Here is a 6,156-nt window from a genome sequence, read left to right on the forward strand (position 1 = left end):
AAAGCAGGACCGTCTCCAACTAGATCATTCCAGCCAAAGCTTTGTCTAGCTGGGTCTTACAAACCTCCAAGGGTATATATTTTAGCTCAGTGACAGCTGATCATTTACAGGCTCTGGCAGTCTCCCATACCAACATACACACTTTTTACATGTAGATAGAGAAGCAGTTAGCTGGGTTAGCCTAAAGTAAGGCAGAAGGCAAGGCAGGGTAGCATCTTAGAGACCAAGTAGTTCAGAGAGGTATAAACTTTTGTAGGCAACAGCATCTTGCCTTTGATCCATCAGTCAGTCCAAGGAAATTCATTGTATTGTATCACATCATTGTATGAGGGTTGTTCAACTGGTGACCCACGGGTCACAGGTAGCCAGAAAAAAGGTTAATTTGTCCCCACCACTGGGGCACCACCTGGCTGCTGCTCCTTCTATCACTCCAGCTGCAGCAGCAACTGGGAGCTCCAGGCTCCTCCTCCAATCTCCAACTTCTACCTCCTGCCTCTGCCCCATGGGGCAGGGCAGCACAGCATAGCCTACAGTGCCAGGAGAGCCTGCAGCTGGAGGAGCCCATGTAGTTCATTGCAGCAAGGAAGACTTCACTAGGGGTGAAGCCAGATTTTACTGAAAGGATACTTAAGCTTCCAAGAAGAACTGTACTGCCACTGGAGACAAGCATTTCTCCAAATTCAAAGTCTTGTATGTGTGGCTTGTTGGTCTAGGGGTGTGATTCTCACTTTGAGTGTGAGAGGTCCTGGGTTCAAATCCCAGACAAGCCCTTTATGATTGGCAGTGGCAAAAGGCATCTTGGAGCTGCTGAAAAATGTTTGTTAGGAACCTGATGCAGTGCTCAAGGCTGGTCCCAGTAGTTGCAGGGGTCCAGAGTGCCTTTCTCTTCCATGTATCTTCTGAGTAAAGCTAAGGATATTATCCTTCTGCACTACTTGCCCTTGGTGAGACCGTAAATGGAGTTCTCTATCCAGGTCTGGGCACTGCACTTTGGAAAGCATGTGGCAAAGCTCAAGAGAGTCCAAAGGAGGACCATGTGCACAATTACAGGCCTAGAGATGAGGTCATATGAGGAGAGGCTGAAAGACTTCAGGCTGTTCAGCCTGGAGAAGAGAAGACACAGAGGGAATGTGGTGGCAGCCTATAAGTGTATCAGGCCTGGCAGAGCATCTGTTCACCAAGGCCCCCCCAGGGGAGGACAAGAAATAATGGACACAAGCTCATTAATGATTGCTTCAGGCAATAAGAAAAAACTTCTTTACAAGTCAAGTGCTGAGGTTTTGGAACAGGCTCCCCTAAGAGGTGGTACAGTCACCCACCCTGGCAATCTTGGCTGGATTGTCCACCCTGGCTGGACATAAGGAAGAATTTATTTGCTGTCCAAGCCCCCAGGGTCTGGGATAGCCTGCTATCGGAGGTGGTTCAAGCTCCTACATTGAACACCTTCAAGAGAAATTTGGATGTTTATCTTGCTAGAATCCTATGACCCCAGCTGACTTCATGCCCTTTGGGCAGGGGGTTGGGCTCAATGATGTTGAGGTCCCTTCCAGCCCTAATGTTTATGAAATCTTCAAAAAGCATCTTGATGCCCACCTTGCTGGGGTCATCTGATCCCAGTGGTCTTTCCTGCAGGGGGGGCTGGACCCTATGATCTGTAAGGTCCCTTCCAGCCCCTAACAACTATAAAAGGCAGGGTGGGTCAGAGTTCAGGAGCCAGATTACAAGATCCAGAAGGAAATCCAGGAGCTGAGTCCACAATACAGGCCAAGGCCAGAGTCTGGAAACTAGACGCTGAGTTACCAGGTCCAAGGAATAATCCACAGGTCAAAGTCTGAGAACAGAGCCAAGCAAGATCAGGAAATAGATCCACAGGGAAATCCAAAGCCAGAGTCCAGGAACAAAGCCAAAACCAGGGGGAGGTGAGGTGGCATAAACTGTGAAATAGGAACCTCTAGCAAACAGCAAAATTACCCTAAAATAGGTTAGCTTGATTAGTGGAATGACCATTAAAAAGGGGAGATGATTGTTAACATCTTTGAGTAAAGAACAGGCAATTGACTCCTTAGCTGCCAGAATAGTAATACCAGAGCTGCACCATGCCACCCATCTCCCACTTCTGCCAAAAGCAGCAACATTGTTGGGGGGGTGGTCAGTGTCCCGCATTTCACATTGTCGCATATAGTCACATTACTTTGGACTAGATCCAGAAAAGAGTCAGTGAGATAGTACCTAATTTTAAGGTGCTTGGATCCTGGGGTGGAATAAACTCCCTTGAATAAGGCACCCAAGGTTCTTATACAATGCATGGAAAGCATTAATCTGTTTGTGTGGAATAATCCAATTTTATAGGAATAGATGTGTGTTAGTTATGCTTGCCATCTCAGACCCTTTAAAGAAGAAAAGCACAGGAACGCAGAAAATCAGTGTTAACTTGCTTAACCCTGACTTGAGCTAGCTTGCCCAGAATCATAACTTTAGGCATCCAAGACATTTTTACTATCCAAAACTTTGTTGCCTCTGGATTTTCATGCCCTACAGGATTAAGTGGCAGCTTCAATATTTAATATTAGATTTACATACATAAATTGCAGTTAAACTCCACTTTTGAGGATCTGTTCCTTAGAGTATTATCAATACCTTTTTTGCTTCATATTGTACCATTAAAGCTGCTTGATTTGATTTTTAACTTTTTAATAAAGCATATTTTTACTGCAGTCTAACTTTCAAGCATATTTCTATGCAAAACTGTCCATCTAACACTCCTTTAATTTCCTCTGCCCAATATCCATTTACTTTTATTCAGATCACAGCAGAAGTAGTGATATGAACTGTATTTCACAGACATCAATTTCACAGCCCTGTAATTTCAAAGGAACACGGAAATGAAAAATTCTTGAAATCTAGATCCTGATATGTATACTTTATGCAACCATTTCTTCAAATTGTATGATGTAAAATCCAAAACTCCTTTGAAGATCAGCTGAACAACCATAATATTTTACAAACTCCAGATTCTCTTAGTAAATAATAGTTTGATAATCTTAATACAAATGTTTATCAATCTTCAAATTCTCTATAACCATGGCATTCAAATTAGACTTTATGGGCATCTTGTGGGGGGGAGGGCGCACTTTAATTACAGCAGCTCTCAGAAGCCACTTTAACTAAAGTACTTTAGTTAAAGCACTTCAACTAGAAGCCACTTTAACTAAAGTACTTTAGTTAAACCACTTCAACTAAATGCTGAATACAAGTGACACCATGTCATAAATTATGTGCAAGCTAGTGAAGTTGGAGGATTCCCACTGTTGTAGAATGTGAGCAAGGAAGACAGGACATCTATAGCCAAAAGATATTTAAGTGAATTGGGGAGAGTAAATTAGTCATTTAATTTAAATGAATTTGTCATTTTCAGAGAAATACCCTGACCCTAAAATTACATGGAGATTACAATGGAGGTCATATTGTACCTCAAATTGCCAATTGCTTTAACAAGTTGTTAACACTTTCTTTTCTAAAAGATTTACACTATTTCTGAAGAGTGAGGGGAGGTTAAAAAAAACCAAAACATTTCTCACCCCTTTTACCAATGAGATTCAGATACTTATTTCCAGTTTTCCTGCCTTGCAATATACACACAGCGATAGAGGTTGTTGTACTTAACCCAAACAGACCACAGCACTCTGAGATCAGGACCTAACTTTTTGTTTTAAACCAACTGTATCTTTTTCCCTGTTTTAAAGGAGTTATTTTTAAAATTACATTCTTACTCTTTCCTCTTACTTGCTCTAGCATTTAAACGCAGTTAATCTCTTATTTTTTTCCTTCCTTTCCTTCTAAACACTTTCCACATCTCTCTCTCTCTCTCAATAACAGCTGCCTCCCAGCCTGTTTTTCTACTTTGCTCTATTCTTTTACTTTGGCCTTTACTAAAGGTTTTTCTCTCGGGGTATGTTCCCCCTAGCCTTTTCCCAATTAAGGGTAACCTACAAGGCGGTGGAAGCTAGAGTTTAAAGGCACCCTATATTCACCCCTGCCCATTCCCCAGGGTGATTATTATGCAGCGTTTTGCAGAGACTACCCTGCTACAGGTAGCTCTACACACTAACCACACCCAGGAGGGTGACAGTTTTAGATCATAGCCATGACTAAAATTTTTACTCTCCTGCTATGGTCGTCTTTAATTCTCATGGGCACACTTTCTCACTTTTGGGCACCCTGGCCCCTTCTTGGGCCAGTTGAGATTTCAGGCTCCTGTCTCTGGTGGCTCTAACAGTGCTCTTTTCTCTGTGCCCCTTCTCTGGACTGCTAGATCACCTGGTCTTCTAGGGCCCTGCAGACCCCTCTCAGATCTCTCTCTCTCTCAGCTCCCCTCAGAGCCTCTGGGCTCATTCAGTTTTATTCTGTCCTGATCTAACCCCTCCTGGACTTCAGATCACTGACTCTGCTTCACCCACCTTTCAGACACCTGGCTTTCCATGCTCTTTTTTTGGCTGGGCCCTGCTCTTTAGCACCCACTCTTAATTCCTTTCTGTGCTCTGTGAGTCTGTTTTCAAACACCTTCAGAGATCTCTCACTTTTCAGCAGGTTTCTGGATCTAGCTCTTTCAACTCTGATGGTAAAACTTTCTCCAGCAGATCTCTCTCTAGCAACACTCTAGAATCCCAACACTTCCTTTTTTTAGGTCTTACCTAACTTTCAGTTTTCATTTCGTTAATAGATCTTAACCATAACCCTTTTTAGGCTACAGGCTTCACAATCCATTCTCATCAGTGGCCCCTTCTTGCTTTGCTCTCTATAAACCAATGCATCCAGCAAATCTTGATTTCTCTCTCTCTTTCTTACAGCTGCATACTTTGTGCTGGCCTTGCCTTCTACAAACCAAAAACGATCTCTGTCTCTCTTCCTCACAGACACAGAGTCCAGTAAGCTCCATTTTAGCTCCCTCCAAAAGACCACAGGTGACAAATTGCACACCACACACAATTCCTTCAGAAAAATGTTTTCCTATGTTAGAAAGGAACCTTCAAACTATGCCTCCGCAGAGAAAAAACAAAGCATGCCTCTGATTAGCTCACTGCTCTTTCCGAGTAACTCAAAGTAATTCTGGGCACTGATCTCTGTTTACACAGCTGTACCCTGATGTTTCCCAAAACAAGCTGTTATGCTTCTGTAACAATCTCTATCTCTTCTAGGCCCTTCACTGTTCCTGGAGAGGTGGGAGGCAGGGGGGAGAACCAAGTTTCTCCTCACTTCCAATCACAAATTCTCTGCCACTGCCTGAGCAGATATCCAGTAACATACATTGTCTCTTTCTGTGCTCCAGCTGCCTCTATTTTTTTTTGGCACACAGGATCCCAAAGTATCTGTTTCACATTTCTCTAACGGTCTTTGATCTCTTTGAATCTCCACTGCCTGCATAACACTTTACCTTGCTTTAACTTGCACTTGTAATTTATACCTTACAAACTTCACAAAGAACACACAACTGCTCTTGTAACCATCCATAAAAAACTGTAACCTTCCCAAGGACCCTGTCATTTACACAGCCTTTCCAGCAGAGAGATGACTTTCTCTGCTCTCTCCTAGCTTCCTATTGCAAACACAACAGGAGGTTCTTACTTAATCCCAAGCAGACCACAGCATGTACTTCTGTCCACTACTCTGCCTGACCCAGACAAACAAAGTTTTCTGGTCAGCAGTAAGAAACCACCTCTCCTGCACAAAATTTACAACCCTAGTCACATTTACTATACAACTTTACCTTACTACAAATTTTAACTAACCCCTTTAAAATGCCTCTTAACAGTTAGGTAGACAGAGGAACAGATTTTTAATAGCTTCCCATAAAAGCCACATTGCTGCTACACCCTGTTTCATGGAGTATGGTGGTATATTATATATCTGCATATAGTTCTTAAATTTGTCCTTTAAATTTGCAATGGTATAGGTGTCTGTTACTGCCTGCTTGGTCCATGGGCTACGTCCAAATTGCTGCAGCACTTGTTTTAAAAGACTCATATCTTGCAGATATGTAGGCAGGGGATCTTTGACATCTTTCACATCTGCCTCACTCTTTACTGTCTTTCTTTTGAACATCTTAACTTCCATCTCATGTATTTTTCTTACTGCTTAAAGTTAGTTACTGTTTGTTAT

General features: G+C 42.6%; 1 non-coding gene across 1 annotated transcript; it reads left to right on the plus strand.

The window, feature by feature from the left end:
* Positions 1–698: 698 nt before the first annotated feature.
* Positions 699–770, plus strand: TRNAS-UGA. Its single transcript has one exon. It is a non-coding gene; the product is annotated as a tRNA-Ser (tRNA).
* The last annotated feature ends 5,386 nt before the right edge of the window (positions 771–6,156 follow it).

Source organism: Alligator sinensis, unplaced genomic scaffold (genome assembly GCF_000455745.1).
Source record: "Alligator sinensis unplaced genomic scaffold, ASM45574v1 scaffold56_1, whole genome shotgun sequence".
NCBI lineage: Eukaryota > Metazoa > Chordata > Crocodylia > Alligatoridae > Alligator > Alligator sinensis.